This window comes from Falco peregrinus, chromosome 3, assembly GCF_023634155.1.
Source record: "Falco peregrinus isolate bFalPer1 chromosome 3, bFalPer1.pri, whole genome shotgun sequence".
Lineage (NCBI taxonomy): Eukaryota > Metazoa > Chordata > Aves > Falconiformes > Falconidae > Falco > Falco peregrinus.
Window position 1 is genome coordinate 46,714,929 of NC_073723.1, and position 27,972 is coordinate 46,742,900.

The following is a 27,972-nucleotide window of genomic DNA, read 5'->3' on the forward strand; positions in this document are numbered from 1 at the left end:
TGTACACACAAAATGCAAAAATTATCTGGGGGTGGAACACGCTGTGAAATTGTAAAGAATCATTATAGTTTCAGAGACACCAACTTTGAGCAGCAGATTTTTGGTACAAAAGATTGATTAGTTTAATGGTAATGACTGCTGACACTTGCTACCTAATTAAAACAGTTTTACTATAATTCTTTGCCCTGTGATGAAGATGCACTTTTCTGGAGATTTCATGTTCTAAGAATGGGGGTCTTTGTAAACATTACTGAGTAAAAATAAGGATTGTCATTATTATGCAGTCTATATGCTAGAAGCTCCTGAAAGCATCAAGCTTTTCTCTACTCCACCAATCTGTTACTCTTTCTTGCTAATGTAAATAGATCGTCTGTAGAAGAAAAATCTGTAATTTTTTGGACTTCAGTTTTGCTGGTACAGCAAAAAGACTTACAAGTTTCATCTAAATTAAGGTTTATTTTGATCTCAAATTTGCCCCTCTCTAGCAGAAACATCAGGAGATCAACAGAAGAATGATTTTTCTGTAGTTTTCAGCTGACAGAATATATGTTCTCTAATAAAATATATACAGAGCCCCTACTCTCCTACCACCACTTTCTGCCTTTGAAAGATGGGCGTGCATTCCAGATTTGCCACTTAAACACATTCCTTCATCTTTTTTCCCCCAGTTTTATCACCTTCTCATTTGCTTGTAAGGGGTCCATTTCCTCGCCTCTAGTCAGTCATTTGAGTTTTTATGGGGAGGGCTGCCGGTCAGAACTAATTTTGTTATCAGCTTAGTAAACATAGCAGTCTAGGAATCAAGGAGCAAAAACCACTGAGTTCAGTTGTAATTAAATCAAAGTCACAAAAACATGATCTCTCCAAAACTGTGCTTGGGAATACTGAAAATGCTCACAAACTGTAGGAGTTATAGCAAAGAGAGGGCAGCACTTTTGTGACAGTCATCCTCATAGCTTTCAACAGAATTGCATTCTAGCAATAGGCCAAACCCAGGAAAATGCTGCCTGAGTACATTGAAAATACGATTCCCTCATATTAGTGCGTAAACTGTTAATAATTCAAATAGAAACAGTGGCTGAATAATAAAACTTTACATCGCATCCTCATAATTTCTGAAAGTCTTACGGTAGCTGCATTAAGGAAGCAGGGAGTATGCAGTAAGATCTCTACCCTTTGTAATGTAGATGTCTTTTTAAAGAAGGTGTGATTATATTCTGAATAGGTCAGCCTCTGTGCCTGGCATTTCTTCTCTCTTTCCTATGACCTTTTACTAAGTAAGTGGGGTTTTTGCACTCTTATTGGAACTGTCCATCCATCTGAGGCAGTGAATGTGAGAGGCACAGTTTGACCATATCAGAATTACTGCACTGGGTTATTGCAAAGGCAGTAGCCACCTACTGTGGGTGGAACTGTTTCTTCCTTAACAGCGTGTCTCCAATTCAGGTTTAACTTTACTTTGTCTTCTGTTTGTTCATCCACATTTCTAAAGATTTAAATAAATGTGCAGTCACATTTGTTCATGGAAAGTAACAAATGAATAAAACGGCACTGGACAGATTTGAGTTTCACAATGTATGCCGAAACAGATGTCTTCGTTTGAATGGCTCTGGAAAGAATTATTAATATGGACCTTCTTTGGTTATGAAAGAGACAATTAGGAGCTTTAATCCAATATCTAATATTTCAAAAATGTTATTTTTATTAGATTTCAGCAGCAAAGAATACCATTAGATAGATCACCAGTGTAATAAGCAACATGATGCTGGGTTCCACCCCATTGTGATATTTTAAAAATACAGTCTACCAGTGCCAACCTTCAGATTTCCCATGGGAACATTTATAGGAATACAAAGCTCAACAGGCAGCACTGATGCTGTATTAAGGATTTGTGTCATTTTCACTACAGAATAAACATGCACTATAAAGTGGCATGTAAGATTTTATTAGTAGAGAACTGAAGTTTGGCTTATATGAAGGATTTGATTCTGTTCAACACAGCACAGAGCTATCAAATTTTCAGAATTTTTACTGCTGTACCAAGGCAAAGGAGTGGCAAACATTTAAATCTTTTGTTAATGAACCAGCCTTTAACCCATCGAGAAATAGCTTTAAATATGGTTTATAATCTGTTCAATGAATTTGATAGCTTTAGCTTGGTCCCTACTGGATACTTTTCCATATTTCAAAAACTACTCTGCTTCCTAAATTTGGCACAGCTAGCAATTTTTGGTGATACAAAGCCAAGAACTGAAATCATAGGGTGTTGGAGGTTGGGTTTACGGACTATTGGAGAAGCTGTGAAGAGGAGAATATACAAGGTCTGTCACAGCCATCTGTCCCCACCCAAACAATTTAAGGAACAGAAATGCTAACTGATTTGCTCAAAAGGCGCAGGCCTTTGCAGGCTGCCATATAGGGATGCTAGAACTAATCCTGACCTGAGAATGTGCACTCAAATAATTCAGTGTAAGACCATAGTAAAGCATCATTACAGCAGATAAACAAGATTACATACTCATTCTCTCACCAATAGGTCTAAATGCTTTACAGTTAGTTCTTCATGGGCGTCTGTCATACAACTATGGTGAAGGCAAGGGTTAGGGACCAATACTAGAGTTGTAGTTCAAGAGTTATATAGAAGTCTTACTTCCTAAAGCCATAGATCTAACTGCCAGCAGAGTAAAACACTTCATGACTTTTCTGTGGCTCTTTTGGATCAGTGAGTACTAGAAAATGCTGTAGCTCAGTCTGTGGCAAAGAGCATCAAATACGATGTGGTGTGTGGACAAATCCCGAGAAATCTCCAATGCTGTAGTCCATGCAGCTCCTGTTTGGAACTGTCACTTGAGAAGTTCTCTGGCAGAAGCGTCTCACTTAAGGGGCTGGGATGGAATGAGGACAATGGTTTGAGAGAGCAGATATTACAGTCACTTTAATTACTTCCACCGTTACTTTTCAATGACTGCAGCACAGTTAGAAACATGGGCCTTAACTAAATTCTTGCAACTCCTAACAGCCCTGGCTCCAGCTCTCATCCTAGTCTCTTGGCTGATGAATACAAGGGATAAATATTTTAAATCTCTTGTTTTCCTGAAATCTGAGTCTAGTGTAATTATAGACAATGACCCATACTCGCTGATCATTTGAATGCAAGTCCTGAGCAATGACCACTGCCACTCAGGTTTCACATTCAGAACACCAGCCACCAAAGACTTTGGCTTTCTGATGGATGGACGGGCAGCCTGGGACTGAGACTGCAGATAGTTTTCTGGAGGACAGAGATAAAAGATATGGGTCCATCATTAGATCTTTAAAAGACTGAAAACTTGAATATGGGCTAGAATCAGCAGACACCTTTGACAGGTGTGGGTGAGTCTAGCCTGTTAAGTACTTAAATTAGGTGAGGGTTTGTGGCACGATGGATTGAAGAATAGAGTTTGTAGCTGGATTCTTTCAACACAGCTACACATTTCTAATGAAGACTGAGGAAAATCTATTCAGACGATATCTGCAGCAGGGAGGATTTTCTAGATCAAAGTAGGATTTGATCAGGATGCAAAAAAATATTGAAAACTGGTTTTCTAGGGCTCTTGTGGGCTAGGAAGAGGGCTGAGCTTACTAAGGCTAAATAGCTTATTTAGGACAGAGCAAGTATCATGCAATATAAGACCGGGATTATGCTGGGGTTCAGGCAGGTGCCAAATAGCTCTGAAATGCATCACTGGCCCTGGAAAATACACTATGTTTAAGATGATCACTCTTACTAACAAATTAAGGGCATTGATTGTAAGAGGCATATAGATCACAGGACTACATTTTTACTTAGGACAAAGTTGATATCAGGGTGAGTGTTTGGAATACCGTGTGAGAAGGGCTATATTTATTGACAGAAACTGATGCAAACCATGTAGAAATTCATTCAGAAGGGAATGCTTATAAAGAGATATGAAATACAGTTTTCTTAGACCACTGGTAATGCACCTTTGACGTAACTACCAAACTTGGCATGACAAGTGGCCTAGACTTACCCCAGCTGGTCAAAACTGCCCCTTTACTCCTTTTATTGATTGGTCAATGCTGTCTTCACATATGTACATAAAGAAATGTGATGGCAGTATGTACAGTGCTTTCCTGGAACAGCAACAACAGCAAAACATTAAATCATCTAATCCAGAAAAAGTCAGCCATGGGTTAGATTAGGTCTGCCTTTCCCTTCTTACAGGATTATAGGTTATAACTTCCTCCTCAAAGGCTATACATCATTAATGTTGCAATAATATTATATAAGGATAACAAAAGTAATCTGCCACCATGCACCAATATGCAGATATAATAAAAGACAATATCACTTCTCACAGCTATCTGGCCTGCTAATTATCCTTGAATATGTGTATTAGGCATGTTTCCATTTTGAAATCCCATTCTATATCTGCAAGATTTTTTCTCAATGCACAATAGAAAATCAGCTCTGTGTGCTGGGCTCATAATTATCTGTGTACTTAGGACAACTATAGTTTAGGTCTACTTGCCTGTTGCTTCCCCTCTTGCTTCTATTTAGTTTACATGCAGATTTACTATTTTTCTTCACATGCAAGTTATAGTGCTTCCTGTGCACTGCTGAATGTGTAATGTCCTGCAGGCTGACTGCCGGAGTAAAGATATCTCCCTGGAACATGTCTGGCAAAACCAGCTGGGGCATTTCTAACAGGGAACGGTCTAAAGGCCATGGTCAGAACCAGGCTTCTGGTGGGCTTGGTCCTCTGCAACCTTGCCCTATATCCCACACTGCACACAAACGGAGCTAAATTCTCTTTCCTAAAGGTTAAGGATTTGTGCAAAATAGTACAGACCTAGAAGTAACAGAGTTGGCAGGCCTCCGTAATATGATTTTTTGGTGCAACTGATCTATGGCAAAGATTATCAAACGTTCTGACCCTGCCAGTCACTTCCCAAAGCTCACAAATGGACCAGAGCCATATCATGTATCATTGTAAGTCAAAAGAAGGGAGGCAACACCAGATGTAGCGAATTGAGGTGAAAGAACAATTACAGCCGTTCCCCAAGGAGTTCAGGGCTCCTCTCAAAGTGTCAATGAGAAGCAGATGGATCAATAGGATCAATATCAGCCTCCCCCATGCAGGGAGGGTGCGTTACACAGGTACCTACACACAGATGGGTGTGCAACATATGCATATGATACAGTTCCAGTTTGGGAACTGTACTTGGTCTGGGCCACATGCACTTCATGAAAAGTAACTGTATCCGTCAGGGCAGAGCAGCATGCAACAGTGCTTGCTAGAAACCAGAAAACTGGAGGACGGAGTGAGACTATTTCTTTTTTACATTTCAATTTAGCAAGGAAACACTGTCCATGAGCATGGGAAATTATGTGTGACCATGTGCGTAGCTGCACAAAAAAGCACAGTGAGGAACACAGAAGCACACAGAAGCCACTTGCAATCTGGTCTAGAAAGACAGGGTTCAACTACACCTAGAAGGATTTAGACTCTTGGTCACAGTATCCAGCAGGAAAGAGTATGCAAGGACTGAGTTGTGGTTTCAAGTAAGTATGTTGTTATTTAAATGGAAGAAGCTTCCTACATCCAAAGTGATACTTTCCAGGTCCCAATTAAAACTAAATACAATCAACAAATTAGTAACATTAGATTAAGATTTTGCTCTGTTCTCCATTTCAAACTATGTGCATAATTAGTATAAGCTTTAGGTATGGTGAGTACAGGTAGTTTCTGGTCTCTATTTTGCAGATATTAAATAGTTCTAAGAAGGACATCGATTTATATTGGTATGATAGATGCAGCTCCTAATGAAACTTGTACATATTATACACTAGTGAAGTATTTATATTAAGTGTATATTTTAACCTCCTCAGATTTCCTCCTCGATTTTTTTCAGAAGAGTACATTGCACTCAGCACTTTACAGCAAAGTTATAGTTCAGTAGACAAAACCTTCAATGTGGAGGTAAGAATTCAAAAGCAAGGTAAGCTTTAAGAACATCTTTTTAACAGTTGAAAGCTGTTTCTTGAAAATTTCTAGAATATGTAGCTATGTTTTCTCCTAATCTCCATTTTCCCTTGCCTGATGCTTGACTCCAAAGGGAGTTGTGGGTGTTTGGTGTTCCAGGAAAGAGCAACTGACAGGCTCTTGACTTTTGTAGCAAGAAAACAAATTGAATGAACTATTTTGAAACACTTGAATGCTTTTAAAGTGTCAATCTGTAGAAAAAAACCCATACATTAAAAAATGGTGTTGTGTTTATTTCAAAACTGTGCACACATTTTGGATGACCTTAATAATCTACCAGTGAATTAAGCAATTAAGTTCTTAGGAGTGACCCTCTTTTTCAGAGTCAGGCTAGTCAAACTTTTCAAATCAAACCCAGTAAAGCAAACAAAGCAAAAAAAGTATTAAAAGATATCCTTAGCTTGAAGCTTATGTTTAAGCACTTTCCTGAATAAAATGAACCTAAAGACGTGCTTGAGGCCTTTCTTGGAATAGGACTTACTTCACACTATGGAATCATGGTAAAAGGGCAGAGATATACAAAAAGACACAGATAAATTTCTGCATTATTTAAATTAATGTAATAACCATATCACTGCTTTAGCAGCATTGAACATTTCACCATGTTTCAGACTGTCATTTCATGAGTTTTCTAAGCAAATAATTGCATCTCTTTTCTTCATGCCCATCAGCTTATAAAGATGCCGTGCCTTTATGAATTTAAAAAGAAAGTAATGCACTGAAAGGAAAAACAAATATGCTGTATTCCACACAGAACCTCATCCATTTCTACTATAAAACAAATAAGAACTTTATGGTAAGCTGAAAGGAAGAGAAAGTGAAGGTATAGTGGAGAACTTGTACTTGTGCCCCATGAGAAGAGCAGAGCAGAGCCAGTGATGATGACTGGGGTCAGGAGATCACCAGACAGATCCATGGTGATGAGACAGGTCCAAGGTGGAGCTGGGAAGTCATGTCAGCAAGTACTGGTAGCACCAGAGGTCCCTGGCCAGGCACAGACATGGTCACAGCACAGCTCAGGTGAGTACCATGGTCCAGGGCCTGAATTTAAATGCAGTTAAATGCAGCTCCTCAGCAAAGTAGGGGAGGGCCATGTGGAGGTTTCTGAGGGCTGTTTCCCAGCAGGCTGATGCAGGTCACAGAGCCCAGGAGTGGGAGCTGGTCCTCACATGGGCAGCCAGACTCCTGCCTGCAGGAGAGGCTGCTGAGCTTGTGGGGCATTCAAGTTCCTTTCTGGATGGATAAGGATGGCTTGATGCCAAGGGATGAGATTCACTGAACTACACCAGATGCTTCATCTAATCAAAAGGAAATTCCAATGACTGCATGAATGACTGAAATCTTGCAGAGTAGGCATCTCTCTGCAGCTCTGAATTAAAACTACTATATAAAATTGGGACTCATAGCTGGTCCCACATCATCTCTTCCTGGAACGACCCACTTATGTTACTTCATAGCATGGTGGTGGTGGTCCAATCTATCTCATATCAAATTCTGCCTCACATCCTGATATTTCTTATTTCTTCTGCTTAAAATGGAGGCTATATCCCAATGGTGTCATTACTGCTGGTTTAGCAGCACATGCAGTCTAACTCTGGATTCTTGGACCTTGCAGTTTTGGTTGAAGTTCTTCCATTTAGACTGAAGAGAGATGGTAGACCATCCTTTCACCTCTACTGCCTTTCTGATGGCCCAGGAGATAACAGCACAAGGTTTGAACCCCAGCAAGACAGCCTTCTGAGTGAGGGGCAAACATAAATGAACATCTGTGTGTCCCCTTCTAAAGCAAGGGCTGGAAACAGAGCAACTGCATAAAAGGTGGTCACCACCATCATGAGTTTAGTTTGAAAAATCAAAAAGCAAGCAAATTTGCCTTGTCAAAAGAGACAGTTCAGTGACAGGGGCTGGCAAATCAAAAAGAACAAAGGCACCTAACTCTGAGCTGCAGAAAATGGTGAATTCCAGTCACCAGCTTAGCTGCTCTCTTTACTGAAGAAGTCCAGCAAAACGCAATCAGATGGGTGAATTCCTCAGTGATTTAAATCTTGTGCAGTGTCCCTGACCCAGTGGCTTCCCTTCAAGCCTAAATCTTTCACACAACTTTTAGATTGGATGTCATTATAAGAACAGTGAAAAAGAAACCTCTTCATGTTACAAACAACTGCTAGGAAAAAAAGAGACAATAAATGTTTGGTAATTAATGATTCATGATGAAGCCAGCCTAACGAATGTATGAGTGTATGAAGTGGGACAATAGCAGAAAGGCTTTGGTTGGCCACTTAAAACAAAAGACAACACACTCCCAAATGCAGGAGCTCACTGGAGAACATCCAAGATGGGCAATACTACTGCTGTCAAAAGAGCAGAATGAAAGGAGTCAGACACAGCTGGCGGAAATCCACAGTAAAATTTCTTGAGGATAATTTTTAATTATATTATGATGGTCACAAGAGAGAGGCCGAAGTCCTGTCCTGATAGAAATTGATTACCCTCCACAAGGTGTCCCTAGGAGAGGCTCCAAACGGAGCCAATGTTTCCAAAAGACAGTCTGGCTTCTAGCATAGCAGGTTAGCAATGTCCTGTCTTTCTAGCAGTGCAAAAGCCAATCTAATCAGGTGTGAAGCATTTGATGTATGGAAAAATTAACCAGCATCTAGAGAGAAAACCTGGCACAAGATGAAGAAACCTGGCAGCTGAGACAATAGCCCTGGCAAAATTTACAGGAGTTTCATTCCAATTTTGTTGAAGGTAATTCTTTTCTGCTTTCTATTCTGTGTAGCCTTTCTTTTATTTTCATTCTAGGCTGTAAATCCAAATAAGTAAGCAAACTAGCCTACTGTGTGCCAAGACACCAATCTGCAGGAAAGCACAAAAAGAACTTCCCATTTATTTCTCTCTAAACTCTTTGTTTTAAAACATGCTCCTAAAACTAATGTTACAAGCATCTTCTTACGGAATAAAAATGAGTTAAAATATCTGAAAGTATATGAATTGCAAACTAAAGGCAAAGTAAAGTCTTGCCATAATCGGTAGGTGGTCTCACAAAACAATGGAAAATAGTATTATTTTTTAATAAAGCACTTAGCTAACATCAGTGTATTGCAGGCTGGAGGAAAGTTGCTGATGGAGTCTGGCAGCTTTTTCATAGAATTATTTGTCTAGACAAAGAATGTATGCAATGTTTTGTTTCAAAACAAAACCAAAACCAAAAACAAGTATCCACACTTAAGATTTATCTAGCACAGTGTTTCACCCAAAGACACTCTTTTAGCTCTTTCTGAAGATCATCCTTTTCTGGCAGTCCTTGGATTTCTTCTGCCTTCTTCCTTGAAATGTCTGTTGCTCTCTCTTTTTTTTCATTTGGTTTTGTTTTGTTTTGTTTCTTTTTCCTTTTTCCTGTCTGCATACAGCTCCTTCAGGAAAAAGGAAAAGAAATTGTACCTATCTTTCTCTCATCCCAAATTCTTCTCATACATTTCAGCTTCCTGCATGTGGCTAGACTTTTGTGAAAGGGTTCCTATTGTTGTATTTACTTTTCTCACAAAAATGTAATTACACTATACCTGACTGACTGGTGCCTGCACCATAGCTTACCCTTACTGATATTTTCATATAACTCCTAGAATAACAAGACACATTTAGAAAAAATAACTGTTTCTTCATTGCAAAGCTGACCTAGACCAAGGCACTCAGTGATGAGCAGTTTAGTTTTCCTAACACACAACTGAACATCCAGGCTGTAGACTGGCTTGATTTGTATCCATGTATTTTCCTCCTATAACAATGTGGTAACCTGCACTAGTAATTAACATCTTCAGCAGGATGGTTAGAGCTTCAATAGCATCATTTTTCACCCTGTGCTCTAGAAGAAGCTGATGTCCTTTCTACAAAAGCAATAATATCAACTCCAAACTTAATTTGCTCAGGTATGGCTATTACAAAAAGAGAATTGTGTTGTACTGTATTGATCCTACAGTGGCAGCAATTACAGCAGCTGGAGCAGCTGCCTCTGCATGTGGTAGATGTGCATCCACATGTGCACATCATCAGCTTCTATTACAGAGGAAATGCGGTGGCATATTTATGTATATATATTGAAGATGTACAATAATTTGAAGTAGCTTGCTTGTCACTGGGGTATATGCATGCCACTATCGCTGGGCAATTCTAGTACAAGAATGCCAAGGCATGGATCCAGCATGGGGCAAAAGTGCACAGAGGCAGATAAATACGTGGTAGACAAAAGATGTGGAACAGATGGGAGGATATTCCAGTAGAGACCCTTTACAATGAGCATAGCTCTTGTATAAACTGAGTGCTGAGAAAGCCAAGTATATTGTAATCTCAGCCATTTCTCTATTCATAAGCTGGGAAAAAAATTGAGGCAGGACAATTAACAGTGTGATGATACCACAACATCATTTTGACTAGTAGACAGCAATAAGAAACTATTCAAAGCTGCTGTAAGACAATTTTCATGAAGTTGTGTCAACAGCTGGCTTTGATCCTCTTGCACATTGGCATGTGAATACACAAGGATATGTGCACCTACTCACAAGCCAGGGACTACTGACATCTGGAAGCAAACTCTTCCAGAGCACTACAAGTCAGTGGCTAACAAATTCTATACTGACAAGCAAATTGTCAATATTGAGGTAACAGGGGTTTGAAGACAAGTATTGATGTGATTTAATTATGAATGATGAATTTAGCTCACTTTCCCCAAATTAAGAAACAAATTAGTAAACATCTTACTGCTGGGGCTAGGTTCAAAGGCAGGAAATAAGAACTAAGCAAATTTCCTTTACTTACTGTACAGTCATGGGCATGAAGATGTGTGATGTTCTGATGGGGCAAAATGATTCTGTGCTGCTTCAGTATGCATTGCCGTTAGACTATGTGCTTGCAATGATTTGAAGAAGCTCTTTCACAACTTACACATTTTCACTGATGTCATGGAATCCTTCTGCTGTTTCCGCTCCTCCTGATTCTGATACCCAGATCTGTGGTCTGAACTTCATCCAAATCACGGAATATTTTTGTGAATCTTTCATTTCTTTCTGGCTGGACTACTATTCCCTTACATTATTCGCTGAGACAGAATGTCCTACCAAAGGTACAGCCTTTTCTTCCACAGAAGAAAGAAAATTTCCTCCTTAAACTCTTCGTCTTGACAAAGGCAGAACTGATTATTTTTTTTCCTTCAGTGTGCCTCTATTTCATCCCTGTGCAGCAACCTTCTCGAAGACCACCCTACAAAGAAGCCTGGCAGATACAATTCATTTAAAAGATACTGGGACCTGCTGCATTTGGTGGGGCTGGGTGTCAGGACAATGAGTCTAAGTCTGTTACACTGGTTACATTAATTTTAGTTATTTCAGACTTGGGATGCTTCATGAAGTGTTAAATAAGCTGGAGAACCCTGATCAGGTCAGGCAGCAATTTCCAAGGCCTTTAATAAGAAACTATACAGCCACACTGTGAATGAATGGCTGAGAAAAACATTTCATATAGAAAGCTATAGGAACAGCAGTAGGGAGTCTGCAAGAATCTCAGAAATCCTGAATTTAACCTGTAGGAAAAGTCCTGAGATTTGACAGCCAGAAGAAAAGACATTTTGTGGTGAAAAGAAATAGGGCATTGAACCAGCATATGGGGCTTGTGGATAATAATGCCTTCTCTTGCTTGTGCTCTGTATCCTGGACAATGTCCTGAAATACAGTTATTGTGTTACCAACAGAAAGTGCCAAGGGCCCCTGAAGGGATTTTTTCACTTGATATTGCCACTGGGATTTACAAGTCAACCCCTTATCCCTCCTGCACAAGCAAACCCAAATTCCAAGCATATATAAGCCCAATTTTAAGGAGCTCGTACCTTACAGGTACAATCCAAGGAAGATTCCAAGAGAAGCACAAAAGGAAGTCATAAATGAACAAACCTTCCTTTCTTTCAGATTTCAACTTCAAATACATTTCTTTAACCATTATTTTCCTTGCTTATGAGTTTTATTTCCTGCATCATCCTTTCTACTCCTTTCTCTCCTAAGACTAGATGGGAATCTGTAGCATACCTCAACAAAAGACAGTAAAATTACGTCATACATAAGGTTGGTGTGAAACTGTTTTAAAACTCTACACACACCTACAACTACTTAATTAACATAAATTATACTGTATTTCTGACTACAATGTCTATCCTAAATCTAGTAACAATAACAACATATCTTCATAACTGCATTCATGGGAAGGTCATTGTATTAAGCCTATACCACACAGTGAAGCTCACCAACAAGGGAGGGAGTAAGTGTCAGTAAAATACCTTTTATGAAAGAAGTCAAAAGAAGCAAACACAAAAGTATAGGGTTGGTTTTTTGTTTTGCTTTGTTTTGTTTAAATTTTCTGGGGAGTCAGGAAACTCCTGACATTTGAAACCTTGCTTTCAGAATAATTGGAAGTATCATTGAGGTAAAATGAAACTGTAGCTCCATGAAAGCCTAAATGTGTCGTCTGTATAAAGCTGAGTATTGCTACATCCTCGATGGAGAAGGCTGCTGGATAGCACAACCATTCCCCATTTCTAGGATGGGTGTTGTATACAGCGACATGGGCAGGACATGGAAAGAGAAAGAAGGCGGTGGTGTTCCCCTTCTTGATTTTTCACCTGGATTGTTTCAACCTAAAGCTGTCCTCTATGCATATTACGTGTTTGATATTTTTGTCAAGTGCAGTTCCTTCAGACACTTGCAGAGCCCCAGGGGAGACAGGAAGCATCTCAGAGCCCCTGTCTTTGCCACACTCCTGCAACAAGGGTACACCAGGGCAGGCCAAAGAGGGGCATGCAGCTCCAAAGAGCTGAGGAATTATGTGTAAGGAAGCTTGGGCTTACACTGGGTTTACGCTCTCCAGTCCCCTGCTGTGAGAGCTCCAGAGTGATTTTTAAGAGCTGCTTCATGGGAATTGTGTTGTCATGGCTGGAGTCAAGGTATGCAGTGCTCATCTGTTTGAAGAAACAACGGGGGAGAAATCTCTAGTTGATGAAGGCCTTAAGAGAGTTTCTTTTGACTCTTCCTAGGCTTTTTAGAACTGAGAAATCAAGCTTAATTGGAATTTAAAGACATTATATGGTAGAAATGACCGATGACACTTGATAGTTGAATCTGAATCAAAAGGACAAAACAAGTCATTTATAGGAAATATTTCAAAGGGCATTTAAATATCTTTAAAGATTTTCTATAGGATCCCTCGGTTCTTCAGGTCATTATTAAGAATTCATAAATAATATTGTAATGCCCATTAGAAGATAGGACAAAAAGTGTTTTCCATGGAGTTGCAAAAGCTTATGTACTTTTACATCCAAGTATATTCTTAGCGTCAATAAAATGTTGCAAAATGCCCTTTAGTTAAATTGCATATACAAAATACAGACAAAAAGAGAAAACAGCTGAATTTATTAATTTTCTTTTTCTTCATTATCTTTATCATGGAAGTTGTGGGCAAAAAGATCATATGAGGTTAAAGTAGCCTGACTTCCTTGATACTTACTAGTTTCTCTTCCCATGTATAAACTATCTTTTAAACTATAAACAAGCAACTTAATAATAATAATAATAATAATTTTTTATTATTATTATTTTAAGCCAGCTAGGCAATTTCTGGCCAGTAGTCTAAACACAGAAAACTGTTCTCTAAACTCAGAAATAGCCACACAAAGTACAGTCATGGTCCGCAACTTACATCAGACTTCAGCTGACAAAACTCACTTTCAAAACGATTAAACAATCATTACAGCCTCCAAGAGGTACTGACAAAAAGGTAAAAAAAAAAAAAAAAAAAAAAAAAAAGCAAGCATCTCCACTGTGGATTATTTCATACATTCTGTCAGTCCACTACATATTGTATGTCCTTCACAGATTATGACTGATCCATGACAGTCCTGAGACGGCCATTGCAGTTGTAGTATTATGGCTTTAAATGTAATATCAGACATCACCATGAGAAAAGAATACCCCCAGGAGTCGAGGACAGAAGGTAATACAGTGGCTCTTTCAGTGGTGTGGGAGACATGGCAAACTGCTGCATAGCTGAACAGTTCCCCTTTGTTCTCTGTTCAGCTATGGATCCAATTTCTCTGAATTGGGCTTATTACAATAAATATAGATGCACAACATGATTATTTATGGGAAGAAAACAGACAAAAGAAGTTGAGTTGCTGGTACCTAAAACCTCATTTTCCGAGCTTCTCCCCTTGAGGCCCTTTTCAATTGTTGCACCATTGTATTCTCATTGTTGCTCAATGATACAAGCCTAAGCTGTTCATCAATTTACCCACGCCCCCAATCTCTTTCTCTCTCATGTGCGCTTCCTCTCTCTTCCCATGTTAATAGTTCCCCTGAAATCCTATCACTTTGCTGGAGGATTGATGTAAGTCTCCAGCAATTAACATAATTACAAGCCTGATTATCTTCTAATTGCATTATGAGTATTTGGTTATTCACTACACAAATTAGAGAAAATTAAAGAGGAGCAAGATCCTGTGGTGTGGGTGGTATGCTTTCTAAACTGTTATGAGCATCTGAATGCTGTGAGATAACGAGAAGGTGAAGACGTTTTATATTCCTATTGGCTCACAGTTGTTCTTGTCATTGTGCAATTTTTTTCCTTCTTTCAACGGTGTTTCATGTCACTGAAAGATGCAGTACTATTTCCTTTGTTCGTGCCGGTTGACTGACAACACACTGTAAACTAAAGTAAACGCTGTATTTTTCTATATAGGTTTGGTAGAATAAAATTATAGAAATTTGAACAAAAGGCACCTAGAGGATAGGCTTCTGTACTACTGAGAAACATCAATAATTCAAATAAATTATTAAGGGATATTGTTTGTGGTGACACGAGAACATAACAGCAAACAAACATCAAGAATTCGAAGTTTTGTCTGTCTCTTTCTGGTGTTTTTTGAGGTTACTGCATTATTACTTAAATAAGCAGGGATAAGTTAAACTAATGAGTAATTACTAGAGGGCAGTTTTAAACCTGAATAGCACTTTGGTGGGGCATAACCAATATAGGACAGGAGTCACTTTACTGGCAGCAATGCCAGCAATGAAGAGGAGTGCTTGAAATGTACAGAACGGAAATCCATAGAGAGAAAATTAAGTAACTAGAAACATTTGAAAATTGTATTTTTAGAAGGAAATATATGGAATTTGCCCAAAATATGGACAGAAAAACTTGTGACAAGGAAAGGAGCAAAGACGTACAGAAAGGATTGTAGCTTCTGCTGTTGCTAGGGTTGAAGGCTAAGACTGCTGCTGGAAAACCAGCCATCTCGTGCCTCATGCAGAACTAACCACCCTGTTACATACACTAGACGGCCAGTGAGGTAGGAAGTGAGGAAGTTTGTTCAAAGCAAACCAGCTGAACTCCTCCAAGCTGTGCTGTGAGCACCCTTTGCTGCCTTCCACCCTAAGTAACTGTTGACTCTTCTTGCATTTTGGGATAACTCAGTACCTGTCTTGTTATGAGCCACATCCTGCTAATGTCCTTCATGGGAGCCTTTTTCATTTTACAGACATGTTTTAATAGAAGTTGACCTGCCAAGAATCACAGTCACAGAATGGTCAGGGTTGGAAGGGGCCTCTGGAGATCATCTAGTCTGACCCCCTGCTAAAGCAGGTTCACCTACAGCAGGTTGCACAGGATCACATCCAGGTGGGTTTTGAATGTCTCCAGAGAAGAAGACTCCACAGCCTCTCTTGGCAGCCTGTGCCAGGGCTCTGTCACTCTCAAAGAAGTTCCTCCTCATATTCAGAAGGAACTGCCTGTGCTGCAGTTTGTGCCTGTTGCCCCTTGTCCTGTCACTGGGCACCACTGAAAAGAGCCTGGCCCCACCCTTCTGACACTTGCCCTTAAGATATTTGTATGCGTTGATAAGGTCCCCTCTCAGTCTTCTCTTCTCCAGGCTGAACAGGCCCAGCTCTCTCAGCCTTTCCCCGTAAGGACTTTCTCCAGTCCCCTCATCATCTATGTAGCCCTCCGCTGGACCCGCTCCAGTAGTTCCCTGTTTCTGTTGAACTGGGGAGCCCAGGGCTGGACACAGCACTACACATGTGGCCTCACCAGGGCAGAGGAGAGGCGGAGGATCACCTCCCTCCACCTGCTGACCACACTCCTCCTGATGCACCCCAGGATCCCATTTGCCTTCTGGGCCACCAGGACACACTGCTGGCTCATGGCCAGCTTGCTGTCCCCCAGGGCTCCCAGGCCCTTCTCCGCAGAGCTGCCTTCCAGCAGGTCTGCCCCCAGCCTGTGCTGGTGTGTGGGGCTGTTCCTCCCCAGGTGCAGGATGTTACACTTCCCTGTTGAACTTCATTAAGTTCTTCTCCACACAACTCCATAGGCTGTCCAGGTCTCGTTGAATGGCCGCACAGCCTGCTGGTGTGTCAGCCACTCCTCCCAGGTCTGTATCATCAGCAAAGCTGCTGAGGGCACACTGTCCCTTCATCCAGGTCACTGATGAACAAGTTGAACAGAACCGGACCCAGTACCGACCCCTGGGGAACACCGCTAGCGACAGGCCTCCAGCTAGACTCTGTGCTGCTGATCACAACCCTCTGAGCTCTGCTATTCAGCCAGTTCTCAACCCACCTCACTGCCTACTCATCTAACCCACACTGCCTGAGGTTACCTATGAGGATGTTATGGGACACAGTGTCAAAAGCCTTGATGAGGTCAAAGTAGACAACATCCACTGCTCTCCCCTCATTTACCCAGCTAGTTATTCCATCACAGAAGGCTATCAGATTGGTCAAGTTTGATTTCCCCTTGGTTAACCCATGTTGACTACTCCCGATAACCTTCTTTTCCTTCACATGCTTCAAAATGACTTCCAGGATGAGCTGTTCCATCACCTTTCCAGGGATGGAGCTGAAGATGACTGACCTGTAGTTTCCTGGGTCCTCTCCTTCTTGGTCTTTTTGAAGACTGGAGTGACACTGGCTTTCCTCCAGTCCTCAGGCACCTCTCCTGTTCTCCATGACCTTTCAAAGATGATGGAGAATGGCTTAGCAATAACATCTGCCAGATCCCTCAGCACTCAGGAGTGTATCCCATTGGGACCCATGGATTTGTGTCAAGTTTGCTTAAGTGATCTCTAACCTGATCCTCCTCGACCAAGGGAAATCGCCTTTCTCCAGACTTCTGCTCCTGCCTCCAGGATCTGGGATTCCTGAGGGCTGGCCTTGGAAGTAAATACTTAACCAAAGAAGGCATTCGGTAACTCTGTATCCTTCACCACAAAGGCACCCACCTCATTCAGCAGCAGGCCCACATTTTCCCTCGTCGTCCTTTTCCTACTGATGTACTTGAAGAAGCCCTTCCTTGTTGTCCTTAACATCCCTTGCCAGATTTAATTCCAAATGGACCTTAGCCTTCTCCATTGCATCCCTGCATGTTATGACAATGTTCAAAACTGGTGTCCCGGAATAAATTTACAGAATACAGCAACAGTCTAAAATCAGTGAATATAACTTTGACTTCTTTACCAAGGGAGCTTTAGTCCCCTCCCAGTCTTAAGATTTCCCGTTAGTGCAAATGGCCCCCAGCCACATGGGAAAAAAAATGATGACATTTGCTCATTTCAAAAGGGCCAGCAAACAGCCTTTGGTCAGGAATTTTGCCTTCAGACCTCGGAACTGGATAGTGTGGAATTCAAATATGTGACATAGGGCTTTGCAGCTGTAACATATCCACTATGGAAAACCATTTCCATTCACATAATTTCCTTGTGCTTGCCTAGTGCTTTCAGCTGCATTTTCCTCCAGGTCTGTTTGGAGACTTAGAAGCTAATGAACATAACTTTCTCAAGCAAGTAAAATGTATACTGCAAAACTTACTGCTATTTGCATTTGAAGAGAAAGTGTAGCTGCAATCTCTTCCCTGTGATCTCCTTACATATGGTTTGCTGTCTAGAATATTCCCAAAGACCTTCCATCAAAAAATTCACTAATAATACTCCCTGTCTCCAAACACCTCCTATTGCTTGAGCCGGTAGTTGCTAAAGTAGAAACGTGGATCCTATATAGCAATACTTAAATAGGCTTACTTTTGGTGGGTGAGGTATCCACTCTAAATGTCCTAAAGGGCATCCATGGGAACAGGCTGTACACTCAAACTGAAATGATGAAACCAAAACATAGTCATTCTTTTTTCTGCTCTTTTCAATATTACATCCCTTCTTTAGCACTCTGGTCCTAATAGTAAAGGAGGTTGCAATATCTCAAAGAGTTTTTTATTTACCTCGTATCTTACAGCAAAGTGAATTTCAAGCTGTGTATACAACTTCTGATGAGTTCTCTAGCCTTGTCTCCCATTCAATACTGTAATTCACAACTGAAGAAACATGCTACTTCTCATTACAGAGGACCAAAGGGAGTACCATTATTTTACACCAATACAACAGCACACATTTTGAAGAAATGGCAGCAAATCTCTTGAATTTTACAGGCAGTAAGGCCCATTCCAGGCCTTCTGCTGGACAAGATAAAACTACTGCAGACTAAAGCAAGGCAACATTCAAGTATCAAAGTCTCCTATGCATGATTCAACCAGCCTTGTTACTACTTATATGTCCCAAAGTTTCCCTTAAAACAAAATGAGATCTGTCTTACCCAAATTCCTCTTTTCATACCTCCTTAGTATGGGCAGGAAATGAATGCCATTTTTCCATATTCTCTAGGACATAAAAGTACATCTTGCTCAGTAGAGCTGTCAAGGTCCATGACTCCTGGACATTTACTCATGTTGGCCATTATTAAAAAAATCAATTTAATACAAATTTAAAGGGGAAAGGGGAAAGGGGAGAACAATCTTAATTATATCATTCTAACACAGCCATAAAAACCAGAACATCATCAACAGAAGAATTTTCTTATATAGAAATGAACCATGTATATATATTTTAATTTCCTGCTGCCAAGTGAGTGTATAAAACTATCTAGGAACCCATCACCATGTACTTCAACTGATCCATCTAGACAGAAAATAAAGAAATAAGCCATACACCATATGACTCCTTAACAGATAATTTAAAAGTATATTTTCAAGTGGGGTTAAAATAGATTCAACATGAAATTGAATTTTTGCAAGTAGGCAAAATTTCGTGTAACTTTTTAGAGCTGTATAACTTTAATAGCTGAAGACAGTGGGCCAAATGCAGCTTTAACGTAAAACACACTGAATTTAATGAAAAGGTTCACTAAATTTGCTGGCAATTTGCCCACTTGCCACAAGATTCAAGTCTGCACAGTCTTTCACTTTCCTCCAACTGCTTCTCAAAGCTGTCAGATATATGTATTATAGAAGTTTTCAGAAGTCCAGGACTGGTAGTACAAGCGGATTTAATAGTCTACTATCAAAGAGCCTGTGGAGAAAAGCCATCCTGCAATTCTGTCAGGCAAACTAAAAAACAACAGATCACTATTTTCACTGTTGTCTTTGTAAAAGGCCATTTTTTAAATTCCACAAATGCTTTGTTTCAAATGGCACCCCTGAAATTTAAACTGAAGTCTGGACTCCCAAGTGAAAGAATGGATTAGAAGCAAATAAACATGGATTTTTTTTCTTTTGCACTATCACTTTACAGTCCCATTTTGCAAGAAGGTAAGAATTATAAGCATCTGATTATTGGCAAAAGACACATATAATTCCTTTGAAAAAAAAAAAATATCTGTGCAGTACATAGATAAAATTTCCACAACACAGTGACTCTGAGACCCAAATAATTTGCCCATGTGTATTCTTTACAAGTTATGTTAGCAATTTCCAGGACGCAATATTAATAACAAGATGGTCTAGAGCCACCTAAAAAGCCATTTAAAACAGAAAGTAGTAGATGACTTTAGCAGGCCGGCCATAATACCATGCCACAGCTATCCTTAAATTTGAAGTGTTATCTTCATTTTTGATGTGAACTTCCTCTACCACAGTGAAAAGCAAACAAAATATTGTTTCTCTGCTTCATTACTTTAGTAAGAAGGATTGACGACGTGCTTTGCTAGCAGGAAAAAATAATTTATTTCACTGTCACCTTATTTGTTCACCTGCTGCAAGGTAAATAGAAGCTAAGTCACTTTTTATTTATTTAGCTTTTACAAGACACCCATACTGACATAGCCAGCATTATCTATTGGATAGAACCGCTCCATTACAGTGACCACGGAAAACAAAAATTGTGCGAGATTACCTATAACCAGCTTCTTCTTAATAGTTAATATTTCTTGAAAATATTCATCTTATAGATTTTTGAACACAGTGCCATAACTTTTTTTTTCACTCATACCTTTTCCAATTTAAAATTTGTGTTAAAAATAACAATAATGTAACTTATTTAATGGTCAAAACGTATTAGGAAATTAAATGGTCACACGTGGGAGTTTTCAGTGTCTCGGTTTTATCTGTTATCAAAGATCTGCTATTAGCAGTAGTAAAATCTCTTTGTCATAACGATACAAGAAATTTAACTGATAAATATATTTGAAAACACAGTTAAAAGCCAATTCCCATGTTAATTGCTCAGAGAAATTTCCCGCTAGGGTGTGGCTGAAAGCAGAGAAAGTGAGTAGGGATTGTACAGAGATTACTCTGTATTAGCGTAAAGCTTATCTTTTCCTGTGAAGTGAAGAATGGTATAAGCTCCACACTCAAAATGAGAGTATAAATTTGACTCAACAAAGCAGCCTGCCTGCAGGAGCTTGCTCCACGCTCTCATTTCATAGCACAAATAAAATGCTTTTTTATCCTGCCTTTGCAAACAGCGTCAAACATTCTAAGTAAAGTAAAATCTTATATCAAGGGGACAAGCAAAGAATTTATGTTTTAGGAGACTGCCTGATAGCAAAATGAGATGCAGGGTAAGAAGGTATTATGGGAAACAGATATAAGGCCACAGAAGTTAATGTAGTGAGGGTTTCGCTTAATTTTTCATTTGCTTCATGTTGGTTTCAGCAAATGCAGGACTGAGCTCTTTGTTGTCCCTTTGGTGGATTAGCAGTTGGCCCTGACACTCAACTGGCGCCTGCATGGGCAGATCTGCTGCAGCCTAGTCCCCACCTGCAGCTTGCTTCAGGGTGCGCTTTTCCAGAAGTTTGTAAGAAGCATTGGATTCATACCTTTCTTGGCTGTAACAAGAAGTTGTCACTGTCTCCCCAGATTACAAATAAGGACAACATTTCTCTCTTTGCCATGTGAATTCTGGTATACACCGTTACTTCACTTACAGTAAGTAAAGAGGTTGCTTACTGCTGCAGTGTTTACCTCTTGAAATATTACTATTTCAAGAAGACATTAATATCTTTGAAATGTTGTCATTTTTGTTACTTTCATATTTGTCAGAAGTCTGTTTTCTAACGATGATTTTGGAAATATGCAAATTTTTTCCAAGAACATGAACATCTTTTACTCCCCTTGAGTTCTTGGGTCACTGTGCTATAGCTGGTCTGAAGCTCCATCTTAAAAATGGTCACTTACTCACAGGTGTAAACAGACAGGAGCACATGCAGTGGGGGAAACTGAAACTACCAGCAAGAGGGAGTGCATTCACCTAAGTGGAAAATCCACGTTCAAGCCTCTCATGTAAAGCAGACAGGACAGACTGACCTTTGTGCACACACATCCATGGGCTAGTTGGGTGTGCTGTTCTATTAAGTTTTAACCAGAAAATCCTTCTTGAAACTGAAATTGTGTTGAAGTCTGTACATTTCTGGGAAAAGAAAAACCCATTTCAGCTAACCAACATTTTCACGGAAAGATTCTGACACAGTTCTCATGGTAAATAGATATTTTAAAATTTTTATTATGATTCAGTAGTGCTATATTTATGTAGAGTACATTACATTCTGTGTTTACTTAATCTCATAAGATATAACAGTAATATATGGAACAGTTATGTACAGTGGGAAGACTTTATGTATGCATTTGATATATTAACCTGCTATTGTATGTTTATGGAACACCAATGAAAAAATACAAAATATTATAAACTTGATCTTTGATAACAATATTATGCTAATACATCACATTTTATGTATTCTGAAGAGACTTCCTTTCCACTGCAAAAAATCACCACCTCCCAGAATTTTTTCAAGACTGTTGTACACACATTTGCCAATAGCAGATACTTCATTTTCCTCACAATTCTGGGACCAAAAAGGCAAGATAGGTTACGAGATATACTTCACATCATACTAGGCCATACTTAGGTGTACACTGTGCAGAGGTCTCAGCATCCTCATCTTTTACCAGCGACATCTGAATGCTGGCCTTGCTATTATATTGCAGCATCTGACCAGCAACTGTGCCTTTGGTCTCCACTTTCAAGCCAAACCAAGAATGTAGAGAGCTGTCTCCAATGTTTCTGTTGGATAAGTACATAAACACATTTTTTACTTTAAGACAAATTAGATTTTAACATACTACAGTTCTGGACTTGCTGTACTTTTGGGGGCTAATAGCAGAGGACAAAAGTAGAGAAAGTAAAGAACTAGTCCAACAAATTCTGGCAGGAGGTCCTTGCATGAGACAGCAGGGACTTTAAGCGAGAATTTGATGTTTTCCTCACACTCATATCTTCTCTTTTTGTTAACAGCTGAAGATCTGGCTAGCAGTCTCCAAAGCAGTTCACCTGGAGAACATTTACAGTGAGCCACCAATGAGCTAATAATGGCTGGCAAATAATACCCTGGCACCCACATTATCTCCATACTCCTGGCACCAGACATTATCTCAGGGTCACAGCAGGTGGAAGTCACTGTTGTGCTATAATTCTATTTGCTGGAGAGGGTTTCTCCAGCAATCTGGGCAGAATTCAACTATTAGTAGTACTGAGTTGAAATTTATTTTTTCTGTTGAAATTTATTTTTTCTGTTCACTGCATGCTCCTATTACCGAGTAATTTCCTATAGACTCAACCACGCATCTTACATTAATGTAAGTTCTAAACCTCTTCAGGCATCTTATTTTCCCACATTTTCCTCATCTCCAGCATCTGGTTGGCCTGCAAGTGAAAGCCTAGGCAAACAACTAGTGACCCCTTTAAACTGTTTTCTAAATTTATGAGTCATTTTAACATAAAGGATAATTGCAATTTTAGTAATAAATTTGGATTTTCTGCCTTTTGGGTTTTTTTATGCTGCTTACAGCCTTACTTTGGGTACTTTAATAGATTTTTGTCACCTTAGTTGCAATGTTTAGAGCTGCCGAAGCCCTGCAGAAAAGACCTATGTAATCATGGCTGATTCTTTACAGTTTGGTGAAGAAAGCATGAAAAGTTCTCACTTGTGAGTTTCTGTTATTCTGTTCCACCACTTCAGTGGAAGAACTTTCTTGCTGTGACACACTTGATCTTTAAGATGTTAAAAGAGATTAGATGAACTCATGGAGGTTAGAGCTACCAGAAGCTACTGCCAAGCATAGGAGAGCATATCAAATGAAAGACCATACTGTGCTCATACTGTTTGCTATAATCTACGTGTACCCTTCATGAGTTATTAGCAGAGATAAAAGGAAGTGTGTCCCAATATAGTAATTCTTACAAACTATATTTAATCTCCAGAAATTTCTTTTCTGTATTTCAAAATTAACCAGCATACTTTCTGTCTGACTAATTAGGTTACCATTCTTTTAAAGGGCATCAGTTTGCTTCATTTCCAAATTTACTTACAGAGAATTATCTATTGCAACTACTCCAGTACATTTAGGTGCCTCTTCCCTATCACTTCTTTCAAGTTATTTTGATAAATGGACATACTGATGTTTGCTAACCACAGACAGTGATATTAGTGAACATCTTTGAGACACAGAGCAGGACTTTCACATATGCTACAATTAAAATGAAAAACATTGCATGAAATTCATTCACCTTCTGGACAATACAACCTACAGTGACCCGGCTACAAAAATATAATGTTATATGGAAACACAAGTCGCTAGCCCACGCCAGTAAAACACATCTTTTTAACAAGAACAAAACTTCATGGATTTTGCATTTACTGACAACAGCCAGTGACAGAGATTTCCATGTATTTTTTTTTTTGTACTCTAAGTTTCAAGGCAGTTTTAAAACTGTATTGCTGCTTTCTTCTAGATATTGTAGACCTAAGGGAAACTTTACTAATTACATCGAAAATTTAAATAAATAAATAGAAAGGTGCAATACCCTCCACCATCACACTCATTCTTAAGCCTTTTCTTTCAAGTCAACCTTTCATTAGCCTCACTAAACTCACTGGAGTCCATATTTTACTTAGATGTCTTTAAAGCGTCTGTCTCTTCCCTCCTTTCCCAAGTTTGTCACTAAAATGTTTGTCATAGGTCTGTATTTTTAAAATCTATCAGTTTGCCTCATTTATGATAGTAATATAACTAATAGTAAGCATACTGATATTTTAATAATTAATAATAATAAAGTATATTATTTTACCATCCCTGCTGATCATCTGCTTTAACTTGTCTGACAAAAAAATGCCGTAATGAAATATGTGAACTTAGTGACTAAGAATTAGGCATTATAACATGGCGTAGTCACTAATTTGTCTAGATGAAGTGGCATTGGAGGGTATCTTGTGTCTTTCACATTTCATTTGCAGTAACAATGATGGTTTTGTTAACACAGGACCTTGGGCTCCTTAAATGGCTGCTGGTCCACTACATTTGGAAACACAGCCTAAATAGCGTATGAAATCATATATTCCATTTTCACAAAGACACTAATGAGGGCAAAAAATGAAAGCTGCACTTAACCCTACCCAACATTTAAATTTAGCAGTACTTTCCCTCCTGAATACAGTAAATACCATCTTAAAGATAAACACTGAAATATGTTGAAGATGCATATTATACATGAAGTATTTTATTATTAACCTTGCCTGACATCTAGTACACACTTCAGAAAAGCTCTTTTGGGCTCTACTTCATTGATTTTAATGGAAACCAAAGGCCTGTTCTATAAAATACATATAGAAGGCCATATACCACAATGCAAGTAATTTGGCATACATCCATAAGTCTTGAAAGGAGAGGCACTTAGAAGTGTGAATGTGAATTGCTTTGCAATCTGCAGTGTAGTAATATAGCTGTCAACCATATTTCATGTTGTGCAGGACTATGGATAGAAAGCATCTCTGAAAAGACATGCTTTTTAACTAGCAGAGACTGAATGACTGACATCCAAATACCCTTATTTTTGTTGGGGTCTAAAAAGTACTATTAATGAGTGCAATAGAGAAGACTACCTTTCACAGAACATGGGAAACTTACCCAAAATGTGGCTGAAAAAACAAAAACTCTTCCACAGAGTGTGCATGTAATACTACAGAGAGAAAAAGAGTTTGTGTATTTGCATATAGCCAGAAATGTGAAAGATGGTGGTTTTGGTTCGGAGGGTCTGTGAATCCTTATAAGGTTTCAATTCCTCCTAATTTTGCACCCTTGAGTTTTACTTCGGGTTATGGATTGAAAAAAATAATACTCAAAACAATACCCATCAAGTTACCAAGCTGCTCCTTTGTTCAAGATGAACTAATTAAAACCTACAAAGTCTTGGCAGAATTTCTACCTGAAATTGTATGTTTCTTAATATTCGCTGGCTATTTAGCTTCATTGAAAGGTTTAAAAATTTTGGCAAAACTTATATAAGTACTAGTTTTTTCTTCACTATCTGCTACAAGAAAGTGACTACTTGCTTCTGCTTTCATTATGAAACTTTCCCCACAATTTATACATGTCCATCTAAATCAGACAGTAGTGGCTGAATTCACGCATTAGAGTCATCTGAGATCTAAAAAAGATTATTTTGATTTCTGTAGCACAATAACATGATTTATGTTAAATTCTTTATTCTCTTGCTCAGTTGGGCATCTCACTTTCTGTGTGCTATGTGTTCTGAGCGAGCCACCAGATTTGGTGCAGTTTCTTCCTATTCTGTAATATCAGGATATCACTTACTCATCTTTGTAAAGGTGATTAGACAACTTAGGATGAATGACTAAAAAACAAGCATTACTGTTATGTTCAAACAACTGTATGAACTGTATATAGAAAAAAAGGTATAGCATTCACAGAGCAGGCATTTTAAAATGAAACAGGTTTTAAGTATTTAGGCTCTGGACTGTAGGGAAGGTTTGAGTTATATACCAAATCATACCATACCCAATGCAATATTGCTGCTTAGATGGAATGAATGTTTTAAAAACCTGGTCACCTCTAGAATAAGGCTTAGAATTTAATAATCAATTCAAATTGGTCCAATTAGGGATGTAATACAAGTAACTTTTCTCAAGAAATTATTATGAAAATATCCCTGCGTGTTTGGTGTCCTGTAGCCTCTATACACATGGTACATGTTTCACTTCAATATCTCACTGCTTTTCAGAAGCTGACTATAATTAAAAAAAAAAAAAAGTTTGAAATTATTAAGAAGGAAACCAAAACATTTGATAACAGATAAAACCACGGTCAGCGTCTGATTCACTGGCGCTTTCCCAGGCACAAGACATGTTTTCCCCAGGGGTCATCAGGTCCAGGCAAGCTGCATTCTTTCTGCCAGGCACTTTGTAATGTGCAATGAACAGTGTCATTTATTTTCATTTCCTCATACTTAATTGCATGCTTCTTGCTTCCAATATTAAGCCAGAAGGCAGGTGGTAGAAGCAGTAAACTAAACTACTACTAGCTGTTGGAGTTATGGACCATGCTACTCTCCTCTTGAAACAACCCAATTGTTTACAATTCAGCAGAAACTGCTGAACTGGAAAAACACTGCTTCCATTGCACATTCAATAGAGATTTTTTCTTTTATTCTAAAAAAAAAACAACCCAAAACAAACAAACAAAAAAAACCCCTACACCAAAAAATGATACTCTTTAGCAAAGACAATTTACTTAAATTTATCGTTTCATCACAGTAATGGGAAGCAATTCATGAAGATACTGTTTTATTAAATGTAGCAAAAATATTTTTAAGGTGTAGTGGGATGGCTGCTTTAGCCAAGTAACATGTCAGTAACGCTACTTAATCTGGAATTAATGAATTCAGTACTAAGTTATTTAAAAATTTAATGATCATGCCTGAATATAGAAATAAGACATTTATCAGGTATGCAAAATTTAACCTTATCATATTTGGAGTTCAATTATTTCATTCATTGCAGAAGTTAGCATTTATTTCATTTTTCCATATTGTAATAAATAAAATAAAGCTTTATCCAGCACTTTCTTAAAGAACTTTTAACTTAATCTTCAGGGGGCACTCAGGCTTTATTTCTGGTGTATTTTACTGACAGGTATGTCACTTCTACAGACAAACCAGGATTTATTGGCATATTTATATGTAATGCAAAGTTCTCATGCCACTGTTGCATTCATGGATAGCACTTTATAATGTATAAGTTTTTTTTCAATAGTAACACTGTAACTATTATATAATAACTAATATAACTGTACAGTAACAGACGTGTTATTGTTGAAATACCCTGCTGAAACAGATACTGGAAATCATGCCATATTACTGTTAAAAAATGACAAAGGGGGAAAAAATGGAGTAACAGTAAATGTATTCATGATCATTTAAAAAGTATCAGTTTTCACTCCAGTGACTTCTAACTCTACCCAACTGTTTTTAGATAAAAAGATGCTAGTTTTTCCTGCTGAAACTATCTAACATCAATAAGTAATAAATACAGGATTCCTACAAATATTATTTGCTTATGTTTGCAATAATACAAGTGTTAGTAACATATCTAGCTAAAATACACTACATCAGAACATGCTCTCCATTTTAGCTCACAATAGTTTTCCATGTACATGTTCTAATATGTTAATTAATAACTATAATAGCATACAATTAACTGTGTATCAGGAACATATTGCAGTT

The 27,972-nt window shown here is 38.7% G+C and overlaps 1 long non-coding RNA gene across 1 annotated transcript in view; it reads right to left on the reverse strand.

Moving 5' to 3' along the window:
- Positions 1–1,589: 1,589 nt before the first annotated feature.
- The window catches only part of LOC129784081 (uncharacterized), a 45,913-nt gene continuing 19,530 nt past the window's right edge, over positions 1,590–27,972 (reverse strand). Inside the window, exons 2-3 of the long non-coding RNA XR_008746483.1 lie at positions 4,032–4,134; positions 1,590–2,885 (exon numbers count right to left, since the gene is read on the reverse strand). This is a non-coding gene — a long non-coding RNA (uncharacterized LOC129784081). The remainder of the gene's footprint in view (positions 2,886–4,031; positions 4,135–27,972) is intronic.